The following is a 22,007-nucleotide window of genomic DNA, read 5'->3' as shown; positions in this document are numbered from 1 at the left end:
TTTTGAGAACCAGATTCCTTACCCCCTATCCAATTTCCACTCTGGGCCTTGTCTGAATGTATCCCCACTTTATTTGCTGTCAAATGGTAATTATGCCCTCTAATTTAAGAGCTTCATCAATGGACTAAGTGGTTTGAGCTTAGGCCATATTTTCAGTAACCAAAAAAATCGGTTCATTCTGGTGGAACTCATCGTTCGTGGTCTGTGTTCAATTGACAGGAACAAGAAGTAATAGTGGTTCTCTCGGCTATCTGCCGCAGGACCAAGGGAAAACATCTGTAGAATCCGTTAAACTGTAGAACTGAAACACTGAATTGTAGAACTGTAGCTTCCTTGACCATTGGAAGGTGCCCTGTCTTTCCACCCTGATCTTATATTTCTCCTTAACCTCTGGCTGTGCTGTGCTCATTTTTCTTTCAACATGGAGACTTTTTGATGTAGGTTCCCCTAACCTTAACTTTTCTCCTGTCATATTCATCTATTTAAAACTCTACCCATTCTTCAAAGTTCAGCACAACCTAAGATCATTCTCCTTAGATCATTCTTTGAGGACAGTAGCCCACAATTCCTATAGAGCCAACAATGGAACCTCCGCCTAGGCATCTCATTGATTCATCTAGCACAGAATCACGCAAACAATGGAACCTCCGCCTAGGCATCTCATTGATTCATCTAGCATAGAATCACGCACTGTTTTTGTAGTAGCAAATTATGTGCCTTAGTTCCCTTCTCTCCAATAGACTGTAGATACCTTGAGGATGGAAGCCATATGCATTTCCCACTTTATCCTCTAGATGCCCTAGCGGAACTCTGAAGACATAGTCAGCATTTCCTGAATTTAATTCGTTGCCTTTTTTTCTTGACACTTGCTGTAGGTTAATATCTTCTTTCCCTATTGAAGTATACACATCCTAACAGCAAAAACTATAGCTAAGACTTTTGTGTTCTGTATATAGCAGTTGATCAATCAGGATTTCTTGAGCGAAGGAGAATATCATGCCTCTGAAGAATTGTGTAATTGCACAGTTTAAACAACCATTTCCTCTTAAGGATTATGCTACGGAACAAATGAGCAGTATAGCATCTGATATCTAATCTGATGAGTCAGTTCTTCAGATGCCAGTGGCCATGTTGGATTGTTTCTATTCAGAGAGTAACAATGGCATAGGGATGGATTTTTCCCCATCATTTAATCTATAGCATTTTATGCAGTACCTGGCATGTAGTAAGTAGGCCATTAGTAAACATTTATTGAGTTGAAATTGAATAAATTCAACAGGTAATTCAACTATTTATTGAAATTGTACCACTTACCTCCTTATGTCATTTAATCCCTGTGACAACAATTTCAGGAAGGTAATAATTCATCATTTTACAGGTGATGGAACCAAAGCCCAGAGATATGAAAAGCACTGTCCCACTTCACAGCTAGAAAAGAACAGAGTGCGGAGTGCCAAGTTCGCTTTGGTTGGGCCGGCTAAACCCAAATCGCACATCCTTATGACATCACACTGCCTCACGTTCATGAATCTTACTTTGTTGCATGGGCCTCAGGTGAATTAACGTATCTCCGAGTCTATAGGGAAGTCTCATCCTGGGCCCAAGTTTACCTAACTTTCAAGTCATAGCTCTTGAAAAAGCTTGTTGTATATTCATCGAAAAGCGTAAGGCTGCTTGGGAAGAGACTTTTGACATTAAAAAGGCAAGCAGGCAAAGACCTATGACATTAGTTTCAATGGTAAATATTGCTTTTCACTATTGTTATTCTCTTATTTTATTACCATAATTTTACCCTTTTAAGGCCATTTTCCTTGATCTGAATTCTGGTTATTTATTTGCCCATCTTTACTGTAAAAGTGACTACTGGAACAAAAAGTTGCTCCTTACCCTTCACCTTCCGCCTCATTCCCAGATAGTAAGGAGAACACTAACCTTATTTCTAAAATTATCTGTTTATATTAAAGGAAAAAAATATACACTCAAATTATATGGGGATTTGTGGATTGGTTTTAGAACTGGAAGGAAACTTACACATTGGTGAAGCTGAGTGACTTGATCAAGGTTAGTGCCAGCTAACCTCTTATTTAAAGTATAAACCTAAAATGGACCCCAGAGATCATCTAGTTCAACCCCTTCATTTTTCAGAAAAGTTAACAGGTGCACACAATCCCAATACCTTTCAAGGTAAATATAATGTCATCCACAATGACCCTGCTTCTAGTTGCAGAAATGACTGATGTTTTGTGTGCCTTTGTGTTAACTTAAGGTAGATTCTTAAATATACCCTCACCCCATAACTATAGTGGGCAGAATTGAATGTTCAGTAGCTTTTTGGAAACCTCACCATGGAAACAAAGGTTTGGATTCTCAGATTGGATTTTGCCATTCTTACTCTAGAGCAGATAAATTGAGGCTCCTGCAGGCATGGGTCCTGTCAGATGAGACTTTAAATTTCAAAGTAAAAGATTCTTCTCGGCAGGATATTAAAGAGTGTTGTGGTGGACTATTAGTAAGGAATGCAGCCTGTCCCAATTCTCTTGGCCGACCCTTTGAAAACCATGACTGAGGGAAAAATCTTGTTCTGGCCTCCTGGATTCTTAGACGCTCTAAAGAAATGTAATTGCTTTTTATAGCTAATAGACACTTAAAATAGTTTCTAAAGAATGTATGTCTAACTGCTGATTTTCAATATGGCATAATGAAGATGTGAAAAAGTCCAAATATACTTTTTTGAACATACTAAAAAATACTTTTATGCCCAAACTGCAAGAGCCTTAGAAAGTCACTTCCAGCCCTGGGAGGTAATTTTTCTTGTGTAGATTGAGGACCTGGTTCTGTAACTTAGAAACTGGAACAGTTGTTAGGTGGTCAGCTAGAAGGACGGGAGTAGAAAGTTAAGGGTTTATTCCACCCTTATTTCCAAGCCGACACAACATGTTCTAGGTAGATGGTGTTTGGTTTCGTTACCTTAAGAGCATCTCCCTGTGCTCTTCGATGCATTGCTCCAGTGCTTAGTAATTTAGGAACAGGTTGGAAATGGACTAGGGGGTAAAATGAGACTCTCTCACCATAGGGACAACTATCTGCCTCTTATTTTTGAATGAGCATGGTAGCAGAAGGTGACATTTTGCCCCAGGGTTTAGGGGAAAAATAAAGTCAGATTATACCACACGTATAGACTTGTTGGATGGACATGTCCTCCAGAATCTGCTCTGAAAGTACCAGCTGATCAGAGATTGATATGTTCTAATCAGCTGAATGTGAGATGTGATCATTTTACTTTTATATAAAAGAAAAATATGAACGTTTTCGTAACAAAAATTACCTGTTCATACTTTGTGCTCTTGTAAAACTTGGCTTATTTGAGATGCAGAGGAGCTGGTTTTCTAATCTTTGAGGCATGCCATTAATTATTATTATTAGCTGAAGGGGCTGAATGAAATCCTGGGCATAAAAGTGATCAGCTCCAGATTTAATACTGGGGGTATGACTTAACTTTTATTCCATTCTGCCTGCTTTATATTAGTCTTAAAGCACATCAATGATTATGACTCACCAATCATTTGAAGAAAGGGGTTTCCTATAAATATCTGGAATAGCTATCAGATGAGATAGTATAAATACCATATTTATACATTTTTAAAAAACCTTTGGTATATTTTCACAGTTACAATTTCCAAATATCCTTGACTATAAAAATGATGTGGTTCAGCCAATAAAATTCACATGGAACACTAGACTCATCACTGCAGTCTTTTTGGCCAATAGTACAATCAGATAATCCCTGAATCGTTTAGATCTTAGAAGTTCAGGTATTACTTCCCTTCATGACTGTGTCTTTGCTTTTGAGTATCTGCATCTTGCAGGTAAAAAAACTAACCTCTGGTTAAGATCTACGCTGAATGAAGAATAGTTGGAAACTTCACAGGGCAAGTTGCTATTTAACTGCCCCCCCCCATGCTGGAATTTGTATCTTCTTGGGTACAATATTTTTAAATAGAAGTTTTTGAAAGATTTTCAAGTGTTCATGGACACTGGAATGCTCAAAGGCACAGCAACTTTTAAGGTTTGGGAAAGGCATAGCATTTAGCTGCAATTCATGAAATGGTAACAAATACAATGGATTTTATTTCCTGGGACATTAATTGACTCGGGTGGGGAAAGTAAGGGATGATAAACTTTGTGATTAGAGACTCATTCAAAAATTAGAGATTCATTTACATGAACAAGTCTTTCTTTTGTATTCAAATGTTTTCTGAAAGTGCTAGTCAGTTAAGTTTAAGTATAAAGTATTAGCATAAATTTCTGTAGTTCAATAAGATCGAGTATTTTGGAGAGAAAATGAAGGGGGGGTTTTGATGTCACAGAAGTTAGATAAGGGAACTGAATAGACAAGAATAATAATGGTGGGAACTGAGCCGCAAGGCATGGGACTTCTGCCCCTTCCCCAGACCCTTCTATCCCTGGACCCTGTCCAACTAATCTTTCACTTTATTAAGAGAATTTTTAGATTGCCCTATCCTTAGAGAGCTCTACAAACTCTTCCTTGCAATGTAAGTATGCCAGAGAGTTGGGAGTTCACTCCTAGGTATGAAATATTCTTCTCAGGAAATAAAGTACAAAGCAATTAACCTCACCTCCTCCCAATCTCCACCTCCACTCCCTTTATTTTCAAAGGGCTGCAGTAAGAGTGAACAGTAAGTCATGGCAATAGAAGTCTACCTGGAAGGTAATTCATAAACTTTCTAGTTGTTTCTACTTATTTAGAATCAGTTCATCGTACAGTCTTTTTGCACATGAGTTTGTGGACCCTTGTGCATGTGGCTGGTTCACTCAGCCTTTTGTTGAAGATGTTCAAGAACAAGCTGACTGGTCACTTGCTGAAGATGTTTGTGAAAGGATTTATTTATTCAGGCCCAGCACAGTGGCTCACACCTGTAATCCCTGAACTTTGGGAGGCCTACACAGGCAGATCATGAGCTCAAGAGATTGAGACCATCCTGGCCATTATGGTGAAACCCTATCTCTACTAAAAATACAACGACAACAAAAAATTAGCTGGGTGTGGTGGCCCAATCCTGTAGTCCCAGCTACTCTGGAGGCTGAGGCAGGAGAATCGATTGAACCAAGGAGGCGGAGGTTGCAGTGAGCCAAGATCACGTCACTGTACTCCAGCCTGGCGACAGAGCAAGACTGTGTCAAAAAAAAAGAAAGAAAAGAAAGGGTCTATGCAATTTCGAGTTGGGCTGTTAAGATGGGTTGGGTTGGTTCCCGCCTAGGCCTATGCCAATCTGAGAACGTACCAGAGGGGTGGGAAGGAAGTTTCACCAAAGTGCTCCTTTTAATGTCTAGATAATGTCCTTGGTTTAAGGGAGTTCTGTGACCATGTCCAAACTCTCAGAGAACAACATTTGTGATCAATTAGTTTATGTCCACTTTCTGTAAACAGCATTAGTGCGTATAGCCATGTTTGCCATCTCTGTTCCAGAAAATTCAGTGAGTTGATTCTGACCTGCATTTCCATGTAAAACTGTTTCCGTAACCTTCTGTTCATGTTCAGTGACTAAATCTTGAACTCCATCTAGTTACTGTCCATGACAAGCTGCTGGTGCAAAGAAGAAACAAGAGCATAGTTCAACATAAGGTGCATTCTTAGCAAATAACTCAGTATATTTACGAGTAGCATTTCTCTAATACAGGGCAATACTTTACAGATGTAGACGTTTAGATAGGTGTGAGATAATTTGCTGCTATAGCTATAATTAAAAGTGACAAAAAAGTTGACATGTGATCTTACAAGACAACGCAATAATAGACCTCAACGTACAACCCTCTATTTAAAACATGACTTGTTGCCTGTCGCATTGTTTTTGAGTAGGACTGACTTTGAATCCCTCTCAAGAAATTATTGCCACGTCTTCCACTAGTCACCCACAAGATTTCCCCATCAGGGCATAGAAAGCGAGACATTAGGTGTGTGTGATTTGTATGAATTGCAGTTTGCTGGGATCTGTGTGAAAGGCTGTCAAAAGGGATGTTGCCTTAAATCTAAAAGTACTCAGCTGTGGGCTTTTTGGCATTGTCCCTACTCAGAAATGAAGATATGAGATTTAAGGTGTTTCTGAGGAATTTTAAATAATTGCTAGAATCAATTTGAGTTCTGTGAAAACCTGTACACATCTTCAGAGTGAAAACAAAGGACTATTCATATGGATTATCCCTTGCCAAATTGGGCGTGTGAAAGCTTATAAGAATTTGCTTATGTACCTTAATATGGTGAATTAGTGCCTTAAGAATATAACTCCTTCAAATGCCTTAAATTTCAAGAGGGTTTTACTAACCATGTTTTCTTTTAAGAATGTGATGCATTTGGAACAATATAGGTGGGCAAATGATTCTTTAAGCATTGTGCTTGGCACCAAAGAGGAATTAAAATACAAGGTTTACAGAATGTGTCTGCTAATACATCAACAAAGCTAGAAAGTGGAAAGATCAGTGCTGGTATTTTCTCCCACGTTGAGCAATTGTAACAAGTGTACATTTCTCTAAATAGAATGGGCACGTCATTTTGGTCTGATTCATCTTAGCAAATAGAGGTGAATTAAAAATGGATAGAGAAAACTTCGTCTCAGAGTGAGTTGAAATGAGCAGAGTTCTCCAAGTTGTGGATGAACAACAGAGTGAAGGGCATTTTTCATTATATTATGCAATGTGCTTTCCATATGTAATCCATTCCTCCTAGACTTTAGCAATAAGATAGCGTTTCCCTTTTCAAATAAACTACATACCTTCCTTTATAAGACAGTGAGGCTTCACATTTCCCTTGTTGCATTGACTGCCAGGAATCTCAGGGCTATATTTAGTACTCAATATCAGAAACAATATCATTCTAGCTTCCTGGCACAATACTGCTTTTTTTTTCCCTAGGTGATTTCTGTTCTGCCTCAAAATGATTGTTATTTTACAAGTGCTATAAAATTGTAAGTCACTTTAAATCCTTTGTAAGGATATAGAATAAAAATATCTAAGAGTTGTTGAATAATGTCTGTGTTCTTTGAACTTAAGATCTAAAGAAAAAAATCTAGAAATTTGGGCTATCAGGATTGTCCAAATAGTTGTAAAACTGAACTTAAATGTGGCAGGGGCAGGGTTGTTGTGTGGAAATGAAAGTTTAAGTATAAAGCTGAGTCCGTCATTGCTCCTTACGTACTCAAGACTCTACTGGTATCTCCTGTCTTTTCACATGGAACCTTGCCGCTACCCTGCCATGGACCTCATGTCTGTCCATGTTTCACCTGTATTAATCCAGTATCTTTGGAAGCTTTGCTCAAAGGCTGACTCCTTCTTGAAATTTCTGTGTAGATACTCTTGCTGCTAGATGCTTTCTAATTCCCAATACTTATTTTTCCACTAATACTCCTTTATCATTCACATTATTATTATTCCCCCATATTCATCTTATCTCACCACCTAACTCCTAGACCATTCCGTTCGATCTGCCTACGTATTGGATCAGCAGAGGGACGTCGAAAAGCGCTGATGTCTGAATCCCACTCCCAGAGATTCTAATTCATTTGATCTGAGGTGCAGCCTGAGCATCGTAATTTTTGAAATCTTTGTGGATGATTGTACCTGAAGTCACGGTTGTTGAGGTTAAGCCACTGTGTTTATAAAGTTAATATCATTTGTAGTCATCTTTCTTTGCTCTAAGACCAGTATCTTACACCTCATAGGTGTTTGAAAAATATTTATTGATATATCTGGCAGAGCAGCTGTCGAGAAATCTTTCATTCTGTCAGCCTGATAATCTTTAGAGAAGTATGCTTAATTTTGTCTCATTCATTCTTTTCTTTATACAGCAAGTGTGCATTACACAATCTTAGTGTAAAATAAATGCTTGCATGTGAAGTTAGAAGTTCAGTCCACCCTTGGCCTGACCTCCAGGGAACACTGTATGTAAAAGTTCAAGTCAGGCTAGGTGCAGTGGTTCTTGTGTGTAATCTCAGCACTTTGGGAGGCCAAGGCAGGAGGATCACTTGAGTCCAGAAGTTTGAGACCATCCTGAGCAATGTAGTGAGATCCTGTCTCTACATTTTTTTTTTTCAATTAGGTAGGCATGGTGGCATGCACCTATAGTCTTAGCTACTTTGGAGGCTGTGGTGGGAGGATTGCTGGACCCCACGAGTTCGAGGCTGCAGTAAGCTATGAACATGCCACTGCACTCCAGGAATGAGACCCGATCTCAGAAAAAAAAAATTATCAAGTTATGTCTTGTTCTGCTGCTATTGTTGTTAATTGCTGTGTTCCTACTGTGTGCCAGACACAGTTCCAGGTATTTTTACTATATATTGGCATTCTTAATTGCAACACAGCACCATTTCTGTTTCACAATTAACAGAGCCAGAGAACACATCTACAGTTTCTGCTGGAAGGCCGGGATTCACACCCAGGTGTGCCTGACTCTAAATCCAGTGTTCTTTGCACATACCAGGCCACTGCTAAAGGATCTATGCATATGATTACTCTTGTGTATGTGTGTGTTTAATATGCATTATCACAGAAAGTTTAATTTTAGGCTGATCTTTTCAAGCTGCCTTTCCAGTGGCTTGAAGACATAGTGGTCATCAGATGTCATTCATGGGATTCATTCACTCATCTTACAAATACACTGTTTGATGATAGTTGGTCACAAATACCACCTCTAGACAACTGCTTCTTCCAGAGTCTTCAAGACCTCAGCCGTGGTGGACAGCCTGAATATGGCCAGTTTGCTGGCTGACATAGCAGGTGGAATCGGAAAACCACCCTCTCATTCTGACTCTTTAGTTGCAAATGTAGGGACACACTCTTTGGCCCTCTATGAATAATGTCAAAGAAAGGTTTTTATTATTTTATTTCATTTTTGAGACAGTCTCGCTCTGTCACCAGGCACCAGGCTGGAGTGCAGTGGCGTGATCTCGGTTCACTACAACCTCCACCTCCCAGGTTCAAGAAATTCTCCTACCTCAGCCTCCCGAGTATCTGGGACTACAGGCACGTGCCATCATGCCCAGCTAATTTTTGTATTTTTAGTAGAGACAGGTTTCACCCTGTTGGTCATGATGGTCCGATCTCTTGACCTCGTGATCCGCCTGCCTCGGCCTCCCAGTGTTGGGGTTACAGGCATGAGCCACCATGCCCGGCCTAGAAAGGTTTTTAAATAGTAAATGAACAATCTATAAAAACAAAACAAAACAAAAATACATATTATATTGAAAATAACGGAGGCTTAGTCTTGCCTCTCACCATGCCTCTTATACACACCCATGCACACACATACACTCCAAGGTGCTTTTATTAAGCTTGTCTTCATTACTGATGTTTTTCCACCTCTCTACAGTGGTAGAAGTAGAAGCTTGCCCATGGGTAAGATGCTTTTAAAAATAACAGCTATGAACACAACAAGATTCCAGAGAATAGAATTCTCTTACCTATGGGCAAGAGAAAAATTGTATTTATTATTCACGATTTTTTTTAATTTTTATTTTTTATTGCATTTTAGGTTTTGGGGTACATGTGCAGAGCATGCAATACAGTTGCATAGGTACACACATGGCAGTGTGTTTTGTTTGCTTTCTCCCCTTCACCTCCATTTGGCATTTCTCCCCAGGCTATCCCTCCCCACCTCCCCCTCCCACTGACCCTCCCCTTTCCCCCCAATAGACCCCAGTGTTTAGTACTCCCCTCTCTGTGTCCATGTGTTCTCATTTTTCATCACCTGCCTATGAGTCAGAATATGTGGTGTTTCATTTTCTGTTCTTGTGTCAGTTTGCTGAGAATGATGTTCTCCAGATTCATCCATGTCCCTACAAACGACACGAACTCATCATTTCTGATTGCTGCATAATATTCCATGGTGTATATGTGCCACATTTTCCCTGTCCAGTCTATCATCAATGGACATTTGGGTTGATTCCAGGTCTTTGCTATTGTAAACAGTGCTGCAATGAACATTCGTGTACATGTGTCCTTATAGTAGAACGATTTATAGTCTTTTGGATATATACCCAGTAATGGGATTGCTGGGTCAAATGGAATTTCTATTTCTAAGGCCTTGAGGAATCGCCACACTGTCTTCCACAATGGTTGGACTAATTTACACTCCCACCAACAGTGTAAAAGTGTTCCTTTTTCTCCACATCCTCTCCAGCATCTGTTGTCTCCAGACTTTTTAATGATCGCCATTCTAACTGGTGTGAGATGTTATCTCAATGTGGTTTTGATTTGCATCTCTCTGATGACCAGTGACGATGAGCATTTTTTCATATGATTGTTGGCCTCATCTATGTCTTCTTTCGTAAAGTGTCTGTTCATATCCTTTGCCCACTTTTGAATGGGCTTGTTTGTTTTTTTCCTGTAAATCTGTTTGAGTTCTTTGTAAATTCTGGATATCAGCCCTTTGTCAGATGGGTAAACTGCAAAAATTTTTTCCCATTCTGTTGGTTGCCGATTCACACTAGAGACTGTTTCTTTTGCTGTGCAGAAGCTGTGGAGTTTCATTAGGTCCCATTTGTCTATTTTGGCTTTTGTTGCCAATGCTTTTGGTGTTTTGTTCATGAAGTCCTTGCCTACTCCTATGTCCTGGATGGTTTTGCCTAGATTTCCTTCTAGGGTTTTTATGGTGCCAGGTCTTATGTTTAAGTCTTTAATCCATCTGGAGTTAATTTTGGTGTAAGGTGTCAGGAAGGGGTCCAGTTTTTGCTTTCTGCACATGTCTAGCCAGTTTTCCAAGCACCATTTGTTGAACAGGGAATCCTTTCCCCCTTGCTTGTTTTTGTCAGGTTTAACAAAGATTGTATGGTTGTAGATATGTTGTGTTGCCTCTGATGCCTCTGTTGTGTTCCATTGGTCTATATCTCTGTTTTGGTACCAGTGCCATGCTGTTTTGATTACTGTAGCCTTGTAGTATAGTTTGAAATCCAGTAGTGTGATGCCCCCCACAGTGTTCTTTTTGCTTAGAATTGACCTGGCTATGCAGGCTCTCTTTTGGTTCCATATGAAGTTCATGGTGGTTTTTTCCAGCTCTGTGAAGAAAGTCAATGGTAGCTTGATGGGTATAGCATTGATTCTGTAAATTACTTTGGGCAGTATAGCCATTTTTACGATATTAATTCTTCCTAATCATGAACATGGAATGTTTCTCCATCTGTTTGTGTCCTCTCTGATTTCGTTGAGAAGTGGTTTGTAGTTCTCCTTGAAGAGGTCCCTTATGTTCCTTGTGAGTTGTATTCCAAGGTATTTTATTCTTTTTGTAGCAATTGTGAATGGCAGTTCGTTCTTGATTTGGCTCTCTTTAAGACTGTTATTGGTGTAGAGGAAGGCTTGTGATTTTTGCACATTGATTTTATATCCTGAGACTTTGCTGAAGTTGCTTATCAGTTTCAGGAGTTTTTGGGCTGAGGCGATGGGGTCTTCTAGGTATACTATCATGTCGTCTGCAGATAGAGACAATTTGGCTTCCACCTTTCCTATTTGAATACCCTTTATTTCTTTTTCTTGCCTGATTGCTCTGGCTAGAACTTCCAGTACTATATTGAATAGGAGTGGTGAAAGAGGGCATCCTTGTCTAGTGCCAGATTTCAAAGGGAATGCTTCCAGTTTTTGCCCATTCAGTATGATATTGGCTGTTGGTTTGTCATAAATAGCTTTTATTACTTTGAGATACGTTCCATCGATACTGAGTTTATTGAGGGTTTTTAGCATAAAGGGCTGTTGAATTTTGTCAAATGCCTTCTCTGCGTCAATTGAGATAATCATGTGGTTTTTGTTTATGGTTCTGTTTATGTGGTGAATTACGTTTATAGACTTGCGTAAGTTGAACCAGCCTTGCATCCCCGGGATGAATCCTACTTGATCATGATGAGTAAGATTTTTGATTTGCTGTTGCATTCGGCTTGCCAATATTTTATTGAAGATTTTTGCATCTATGTTCATCATGGATATTGGCCTGAAGTTTTCTTTTCTCGTTGGGTCTCTGCCGGGTTTTGGTATCAGGATGATATTGGTCTCATAGAATGATTTGGGAAGGATTCCTTCTTTTCGGATTATTTGGAATAGTTTCAGAAGAAATGGTACCAGCTCCTCTTTGTGTGTCTGGTAGAATTCGGCTGTGTACCCGTCTGGACCTGGGCTTTTTTTGTGTGGTAGGCTCTTAATTGCTGCCTCAACTTCTGCCCTTGTTATTGGTCTATTCATAGTTTCAGCTTCTTCCTGGTTTAGGCTTGGGAGGACACAGGAGTCCAGGAATTTATCCATTTCTTCCAGGTTTACTAGTTTATGTGCATAGAGTTGTTTGTAATATTCTCTGATGATGGTTTGAATTTCTATGGAATCTGTGATGATTTCCCCTTTATCATTTTTTATTACATCTATTTGGTTGTTCTCTCTTTTCTTCTTAATCAATCTGGCTAATGGTCTGTCTATTTTGTTGATCTTTTCAAAAAACCAGCTCTTGGATTTATTGATTTTTTGGAGGGTTTTTCGTGTCTCAATCTCCTTCAGTTCAGCTCTGATCTTAGTTATTTCTTGTCTTCTGCTGGGTTTTGAGGTTTTTTTTATCTTGCTTCTCTAGCTCTTTCAATTTTGATGATAGGGTGTCAATTTTGGATCTCTCCATTCTTCTCATATGGGCATTTATTGCTATATATTTTCCTCTAGAGACTGCTTTAAATGTGTCCCAGAGATTCTGGCATGTTGTGTCTTCGTTCTCATTGGTTTCGAAGAACTTCTTTATTTCTGCCTTCATTTCATTGTTTATCCAGTCAACATTCAAGAGCCAGTTGTTCTGTTTCCATGAAGCTGTGCGATTCTGGGTTGGTTTCTGAATTCTGAGTTCTATCTTGATTGCACTATGGTCTGAGAGGCTGTTTGTTATGATTTCAGTTGTTTTGCATTTGCTGAGCAGTGCTTTACTTTCAATTATGTGGTCAATTTTAGAGTAGGTGTGATGTGGTGCTGAGAAGAAAGCATATTCTGTGGATTTGGGGTGGAGAGTTCTGTAAATGTCTATCAGGTTTGCTTGTTCCAGGTTGAGTTCAAGCCCTGGATATCCTTGTTGATTTTCTGTCAGGTTGATCTGTCTAATATTGACAGTGGAGTGTTAAAGTCTCCCACTATTATTGTGTGGGAGTCTAAGTCTCTTTGTAAGTCATTAAGAACTTGCCTTATGTATCTGGGTGCTCCTGTATTGGCTCCATATATGTTTAGGATCGTTAGCTCTTCTTGTTGTATCAATCCTTTTAGCATTATGTAACGGCCTTCTTTGTCTCTTTTGATCTTTGTTGCTTTTAAAGTCTATTTTATCAGAGATGAGAATTGAAACTCCTGCTTTCTTTTGCTCTCCATTTGCTTGGTAAATCTTCCTCCATCCCTTTATTTTGAGCCTTTGTGTATCCTTGCATGTGAGATGGGTTTCCTGGATACAGCACACTGATGGGTTTTGGATTTTTTCCAATTTGCCAGTCTGTGTCTTTTGATTGGTGCATTTAGTCCATTTACATTTAGGGTTAATATTGTTATGTGTGAATTTGATACTGCCATTTTGATGCTAGCTGGCTGTTTTGCCTGTTAGTTGTTGTAGATTCTTCATTACGTTGATGCTCTTTAGCATTCAGTGTGATTTTGGAATGGCTGGTACTGGTTGTTCCTTTCTATGTGTAGTGCCTCTTTCAGGAGCTCTTGTAAAGCAGGCCTGGTGGTGACAAAATCTCTGAGTACTTGCTTGTTCGCAGAGGATTTTATTTTTCCTTCACTTCTGAAGCTCAGTTTGGCTGGATATGAAATTCTGGCTTGAAAGTTCTTTTCTTTAAGGATGTTGAATATTGGCCCCCACTCTCTTCTGGCATGTAGGGTTTCTGCCGAGAGATCTGCTGTGAGTCTGATGGGCTTCCCTTTGTGGGTGACCTGACCTTTCTCCCTGGCTGCCCTTAGTATTTTCTCCTTTATTTCAACCTTGTTGAATCTGACGATTATGTGCCTTGGGGTTGCTCTTCTTGCGGAATATCTTTGTGGTATTCTCTGTAATTCCTGCAATTGAATGTTGGCCTACCTTGCTAGGTGGGGGAAATTTTCCTGATGATGTCCTGAAGAGTATTTTCCAGCTTGGATTCATTCTCTTCGTCACATTCTGGTACGCCTATCAAACGTAGGTTAGGTCTCTTCACATAGTCCCACATTTCTTGGAGACTTTGTTCATTCCTTTTTGTGCTTTTTTCTCTGATCTTGGTTTCTCGTTTTATTTCATTGAGTTGATCTTCGACTTCTGATATTCTTTCTTCTGCTTGGTCAATTCGGCTATTGAAACTTGTGCATGCCTCGCGAAGTTCTCATATTGTGTTTTTCAGCTCCTTTAATTCATTCATATTCCTCTCTTAAGGTATCCATTCTTGTTATCATTTCCTCAAATCTTTTTTTCAAGGTTCTTAGTTTCTTTGCATTGATTTAAAACATGTTCTTTTAGCTCACAAAAGTTTCTCATTATCCACCTTCTGAAGTCTAATTCTGTCATTTCGTCACAGTCATTCTCCATCCAGCTTTGTTCCCTTGCTGGTGAGGAGTTTTGGTCCTTTCTAGGCGGCGAGGTGTTCTGGTTTCAGGTGTTTTCCTCCTTTTTGTGCTGGTTTCTTCCCATCTTTGTGGATTTATCCACCTGTCGTCTGCGTAGTTGCTGACTTTTCGATTGGGTCTCTGAGTGGACACCCAGATTGTTGATGATGAAGTATTTCTGTTACTTGGTTTTCCTTCTACCAGTCTAGCCCCTTCACTGTACAACTGCTGAGGTCCACTCCAGGCCCTGCTTGTCTGGGGTGCACCTATAGCAGCTGTGGAACAGCGAGGGATGCTACCAGTTTCTTTTTCTGCTATCTTTGTCCCAGAATGATGCTTGCCAAATGTCAGTCTTTTGGATATAGAGGGGTAAGGGAGCTGCTTGAGGAGACAGTCTGTACTTTGTAGGAGCTCAAGTGCTGAGCTGTGAGCTCTGTTGTTCATTCAGGGCTGTTAGGCTGCTATGTTTAATTCTGCTGCAACATAACTCATAAAAAAACCCTTTTTTTCTCAGATGCTCTGTCTGGGGGAGGGGGGTTGGGGCTTTCCTTGTGAGTGTCTGCCTCGCTGTCGTGCTGAGCTAGGAGGCAGTCTAGTCACTATTTGCCTGCTGAGGCTCCGCCCTGCTGGTGTGAGGTTCGCCCTGTTGCTGCAGGCTCTGCCCTTCTGCTGCGGTCTCCGCCCTGTTGCCACGGGCTACGCCCTGCGGCAGAGTCTCTCTGTTGTACCGGGTTGCCTCGGCAACGGCAGGCTGCGTCAGCAATGGGCGTGTACCTCAGTAGGGGCTGATTGCCTCAGTAATGGCGGACGCCCCTCCCCCATGGAGCTGCGCTTTAAGAAGACCTCCTCACCGGGAGTGTTTGGAATCACCGTTTTGTTTGTCGCACTGCACTACCCCAAACGCTGTGTCCCTGGGGTTTCTTGGGCTGGCTCACTGTCCAAGTCCCATTCAGTCTCAAGTTCAGCCCTCTCAGGTCTCAGTTTGCTGGTTCAACAGGGCACCCGTAACAGTGCGCTTTTGTATGGAGCGCTGTGGAACGCCTCTGTGCTCCAGCGCGGGCCGCAGCCGCACCGGCTGCCGGCTACACCAGCCAAGACCTCTGCCTGGTGTCCCGCGTCTCTTTTATACCTGGGAATTTCCCCGTTCTGTGGGCAACTAATATCCGTCTGGAAATGCGTCCCCGACTCACCCTCTCTGCGCATCCAGCGAGAGCTTCAATCCTGGGTTGTTCTCACAGTGCCATCTTGAGTCCTCCCCTTATTCATGATTTTATCTGTCCATAATATATAATCTCTCTGCCTTTTCCTTGTTTCCTCTTCTACCTTCAGTTCCTCCAAATTAGATGATTTTAACAATCCACTAGCATAGTTTTTCTCTTTATGATATGAGGGTATTTATTCAAGTTATTTGGAGATGCTTTATTTCAATGCATATTTCAAACAACATTTCTCACAAAGTATGTCAACACGCAGAGGTTGTGCCCCAGTAAAAAGGGGTATAATACTTTGAATGTTTCTTCATAGTCATTACCGCATACTGAAACTTCAGTAAATTCAAACAAAACTACAGTGGTTATTTTAGGTTAATCTCACTGAATGAAAATGAAAGCTAGTGTTCTTTTTATCTTTTTGATGCAGTTGTGTGTGATATTAATATTTGCACAGTGATGTCTCTTTTCCTGTTACTATCTTCAGACACATAATTGAAAAACAGCCTATTGATGAATATTTAAATTGACTGGTGTGATCAGATACTTCTTCAATTTAAATCCCTGTCCATCTATCGTTCTATCTATCTATCTATCCAGCTCTGTCACCAGGCTGGAGTGCAGTGATGCAATCTCAGCTCCCTGCAACCTCCGCCTCCCAGGTTCAAGCGATTCTCCTGCCTCAGCCTCCCAAGAAGCTGGGCTACAGGTGCACGCCACCAAGCCCAGTTAATTTTTGTATTTTTAGTAGAGACGAGGTTTCACCATGTTGGCCAGGATGTTTTCAATCTCTTGACCTTGTGATCTGCCCGCCTCAGCCTCTCAAAGTGCTGGGATTACAGGTGAGTGCCATTAAATCCATATTTTTGAAGAGTTTTTTTCAGTGTTTTGGCCTTTTTAGCAGGATTCTTTTCCATAGGCCATTACTTCTTTCTACTCTAAAGGCTTGCTTTGTGTGCCCACTGAGCGAATATACTTACAAAAGGCAACAGATAAGCCTTCTCTTCTTTTGTTTTATAAATGCAAAGTTCAAGACTTTTAGCTTCCAAGGAACCAAAAGGGCCAATACAATATTTGATAGGCACAGAATTAAACTTAACTAAGAAAGAAACAGTATAGTGGGGGTATTTTATCATGTGTAACCATCATCAGAGGGAGAGGCTGGAAAAGTAGTGACCTTGAATGGCAGATCCCGAAGGGTTTGATAAGGCTTTATGTTATGGATTGGAGAACCAAATAGGGTTTTTACTCTACAGAATGACATTACATTTTAGCAAGTTAACACGTGTGATGGTTATGACAAATGGATTAGAAGCAACATAGAAAGTGGTCTCACTCAAAGTGTTTCCGAGACCAGAACCCATAGATTAAAAATGTGAATTCTCAGACCCCTACACAGACCTCCTCAATCAGACCCTGGGGGAGTAGTCTAGTAATCAATGTGTTCACAATCACTCCGGGTGATTCTGTTGCACATTAAATTTTGAAAACCACTAGACTGGAAGCAGAAAGACTTGAAGTAGACACAATTCGCAATTGTGTCTGAATTACTCCGTATCCAGCATGTAGTAGGCGCTCAGTACATGTCAGCTGGTGGCGACAAGCACCTAAACTAGTAATGGAGAAGCATAATATGAGAACCAAGAAAGATTTTAGTTCCATTTGTGATTCAGTCAAGGGTGGAGTCGGCTCTTAGTGAATGTGATTTTATAAATGAATTAATGTTGTTTTATTTGACAATTTTCTTCCTTTTCTAGTAGTTGCTCATTACAAATTCAAAATTAAAAAGGAGGGAAATGTTGGTCACTTATACCTGCTTCTACAGAGGTCCCAGATACATCGCCTCCACCTGAAAGAAATCACTTGGTTATGTAATCAACAAGGTGGCATCAGTGTGGCAGGGAATGGTAGCTTAAGTTCTAAGACCAGCAGAAAATATGACAGTGGGAACTTCACACAGTCCAGGATGGAGACAGATTCTGAGTGGTTAAGAACAGGAGGAGGGGTCAGGTATTCCTGAGGTTGCATGGGCATTGTTTCTTGAGGAAATGCTAACCTTGCAGCAGAAAGACCAAATTAAAAAATGAATGTCTTTGATTGCTAAAGGTAAATGTTCACTGATAAAAAGGCAGATTTATCAGTGCGAGGGAGGACTACTCCCCAGTATCTACTCTCTAGCAGTCATTATACTGGAACTTTACAAACATCTTATTTCATCCTTATCACCTCACCATGTATGTTAATACATCTGTTTTCTAAGCTGGGGCCAGGGACAGAAGTTCGTCCAAGGTTAAAGAGCCACAAAGTAGTCATGCTAGATTACAAACTCGTAAAGTCTGACTCCAAAGCCTGCGTTGTATCTTCCGATATGAAACAAAATGCATGTGGTTATAGTTTTAGCAACTGTACTGAAATATCTTATAAAGTATATATATATATTTTTATAATTAAATATTGAGGATGTAGTTGTATGTAACATATAAATTTATCATTTAAATAAAACATTTTAGACTTGAATAGAGGGGTTTCTAACAGGAATGCAGTCTCCTGCTACAGTGGGTGTTGTCTGGGAAAACAGGAAATAAAGTGCTGCGTTTTGGTTCTCAGCAACTTTAGAAGGAATATAACTTCCCATTCCTCCCATTTGGTCTTTCTATGCTTTCTTTATCAAATGTTTAAAAATATATTTGTGGGCCAGGCATGGTGGCTCACGCCTATAATCCCAGCATTCTGGGAGACCAAGGTGGGCAGATCACAAGGTCAAGAGTTCGAGACCAGCCTGGCCAATATAGTGAAACCCTGTCTTTACTAAAAATGCAAAAGTTAGCCAGGTGTGGTGGCAGGCACCTGTAGTCCCAGCTAGTCTGGAGGCTGAGGCAGGAGAATTGCTTGAACCCGGGAGGCTGACGTTACAGTGAGCCGAGATCACGCCATTGCACTCCAGCCTGGACGGCAGAGCCAGACTCCATCTCAAAAAAAAAAAATTGTATGTATTTAAATAGAAACTGTTTTTTCTTTTCGTCAATGGAATAAAAGCAATACATTCTTCTTTTTCTCCCTTATGTTTGATGTGTATTTATTTTAAGCTCTGAAATGGCCTAAGTTACACAAGAGACATCCAATTATCCTTCCTTAAAGGCTGAGGTCTTAGAGTGCTAACATTTCCCCTTCTTCTTCCTACATAAATGTTACTTGTGTGGGATCACCTGGCAATCAATCAAAGCAGTCCTGGATGCAAGAGACCTCATTTGAGCTGGTCTTTGGTTGGCTAGAGGCTCTTAACAATGGCATTTGCTTGCATTTCCTGTGCAAATGGGTATTATATCATTTGCCTTGAGTTACCTTTTTTGGGAGTGGTGGTGGTGTTAAGGAATGGCTGAATTGGTGAATTCAGTCAAAGCATTATGACAACTCAGCTTAGCTCCTTAAAGCAAAGATACGACATAAGTTAAATATACATTCTACATATTTTATTCTATGAATGCGCCTTGCAGTGCTAAAAATTTAGAAGTCTTCTGGGCAAAATGGTGTGAAGACTAAGAAACTATGGGTATTTAAAAAATGTTAAAATAATACCATAATTACTGTTTTACCCTTTTTAATGTTTTAATCCTCGTTCTTCACTTTGAACAATTCATTCCTATGGGAACAGCTTGAATAGTGCCTGATGCCTTAGAAGATACTCAGTTTATTTGGAGTTGTACATGAAAAAAGCAGGAAGCTATAGTGCAATGCTCCAACATAAGGAGGTATTCCTGGTTTTGTTTTCTCAAATCCTAGGAATTTATGTGATGAAGGAGTGAAAATAGGGCTGGAATTCAGCCAATGCACACTGGTACAGCTGGGTATTAAAATACTGAAATTCGTCTCTATGGGTTAATAAATAACCACTACCCTCAGAGTCTCCTGCCCCAACTCACTGTCCCAGCCTCCTTGATGTCAAGGCTGGGGCTCCTTTCATCTCCTGCACCAGCAAGGGGCTTCCAGGACCCTGCCGTGGTGTCAGTTCTGATTGGTTGTGCCCATGACTTATAGTGTTAAACATTTTGAATATCTCCCTCTGTGCCCACACAGAAAACTCAGAAGATCAATTATACTAGTTGCACTGAAACTCTTAATCAATTAATTTTGTCTGCATTGATATATATAAATCTTCTTGGACTTAATCTTTGCTATTGGCCCTTCTATTATTGCTTTAGGAGCTTCATACTAATGTGAGATGAGAGAGACAGAAAGCGTCATCAGAAAACAAGTGTGAGGGCCCACAGGCCCACGTTGGAGATGAATTTGGCCATATTCAGTTTTATTAAACATCTTGAAGCATTTAAAACAAAACAATGTCCTGTGGAACCCAGATGCATATAGCCAGGTGTTTTTCTCCTAGTATTTAAACCCATTTTATGGAAGATTTAATCCATATGTTAAATCTTTGACTTCAAAAGGCATTCCTTGAAAGGCTAATAGAAATGATGAAAAACGGGTCTAAAGATTATGTTCAAAGATGTCATTTATGGATTGGGGGTAAGGGTCTGAGGAGAGAGAGAGAAACTTGGGGGCTTTTCATGAAGTCATTTAAGTATGTGAAATGTTCTAGAGCACAAGGGAACTCTTGAAATTTCATCATCATAGAATCTTTTTTCATTCCCAAAGAGCATATTTTTGAAACAGTGCATAATATAGCTATTTGTTCTCTTAGACACATCTCAGGGAAGAAAAAGAAGTTAGGAAAATGAGCCCATTGTTTTTCAAAATTAGTGACAAACTTCAAAATAATTCCAAACAAACCTCAAATAAAACATTTTCCCCTACTGTGAATCCCATTTAAACTGTTTGGGTCAGCCTGTTTTAATGAGTCACATTCACGCTGACACATCCACACACTCCAGACAAAGACGACTGTACCTCTAAACCCATTTAGCAATGATAGATGACTGTCAGCTTTGTGGAAGCAGCACATGCAGCGGCTTGATAGCGCAGAATGAAAGCAATCTACAAGTGCAAGTCTGTTTCTTTTGGCAACGGAAGGAGTTGCTAATGGATTCATCATTTTCTGTTAAGCATGAATGTCAAACAAAAAAACATTTAGGGCTCTATTCAGCTGAATTTCCGGCCCGACGCTTGCCAGCTATGGAAGCCCTGTGACTTGGAACCTGCGCAGCTCAAGCCCGATTCCTGTTTCCAGAGTTCCGTGGGGCCAGTGCCACGGAACTTGGATTTCTGCCGAGGGCTCCTCCTCCTCTCTTCACCTCCCCCTCACCCCTTTTCTCTCCAATCGCATGGAGCCGCCAGTGAATGCCATCTATGGAGCAGACCCGGCTGCCAACTCTTAACACCAGCTGACTTAGTCTCAGAATCCCATAGGAAGTCCACTGACACCCCTCGAGAAGCGATGGCAGGGTGAGGACTTCTTGTATCCAGAGATTCTGGGGCCTTTAAGCCTTAGAATTCGGTGGGTCGAGTGGGCACCACACATTTCCTATTTAGGGGTCATAAATATGCAACATGGCCTGGACCCTTTCTACAAACGAAAAATAAACACAAAAATAATAACAGTTGAAGTGCCTGGGCTCCAGAAATGCGACGTTCATCTCTGAATGGACCTTGAGAGGAACTGGGAAGAAATTCTGGCCTTAGAACACAGCCCTTTTGATATCCTTCAACACAGAAGAGCTCCCTCGGTCTGGGAGAAGGGCTTCTTCAGTTGAGCACACAGGGGACAGCTGTGGGAGTGTGCTGAGCTCACACACATCAGGGGCATCCACCCTGGCAGGAGAGAGGTTACAGACCCCGGGTCCTCACACGCCAGGCTGGTGCCAGCCCTGCCAGCAGCTGTGTGATCTTGGCCAAGTCTCTCCACCCCTCAGTGCCTCAGTCTTATCTCTTGGTTTTTTTCGAGGATTAAATGAGATCGCGTGAAATCGGGAGGGTAAACTATAAATCACTACACAAGCGTATATTAACTGAACTATTTTAATTAATAAATTAATAACAAATACTAGGAGCTAATGTAGGATGGTAAGAGAGTTCAGAACAGAGAAGTGAAGAGACAGATTCCTGGCAACTCCGTTTTTTGTTCTTCAGTGTACCCTTTACACTGAAAGGGAAATGTTTATCCCAATAAGTAACACTTTGACTGTACTTTGACTGTACAGTGCCATGGATTTGTACACTACTCAGTCTTTGGAAGAGATCTAGACGGCTCTCACGTCTCCAAAT

The 22,007-nt window shown here is 40.6% G+C and overlaps 1 long non-coding RNA gene across 1 annotated transcript; it reads right to left on the bottom strand.

Moving 5' to 3' along the window:
* Window positions 1–1,320: 1,320 nt before the first annotated feature.
* On the bottom strand, window positions 1,321–20,771 carry LOC144579420 (uncharacterized). The gene is made up of 3 exons (XR_013526886.1): window positions 20,694–20,771; window positions 5,513–5,602; window positions 1,321–1,428 (listed from the first exon to the last, which is right to left on the bottom strand). It is a non-coding gene; the product is annotated as an uncharacterized LOC144579420 (long non-coding RNA).
* Between the last annotated feature and the right edge of the window lie 1,236 nt (window positions 20,772–22,007).

The sequence above is a fragment of the Callithrix jacchus genome, chromosome 15, assembly GCF_049354715.1.
Source record: "Callithrix jacchus isolate 240 chromosome 15, calJac240_pri, whole genome shotgun sequence".
Taxonomy (NCBI): Eukaryota; Metazoa; Chordata; class Mammalia; order Primates; family Cebidae; genus Callithrix; species Callithrix jacchus.
Note: the sequence above shows the minus strand (reverse complement) of the source record. Positions and strands in the feature narration are given on the sequence as shown.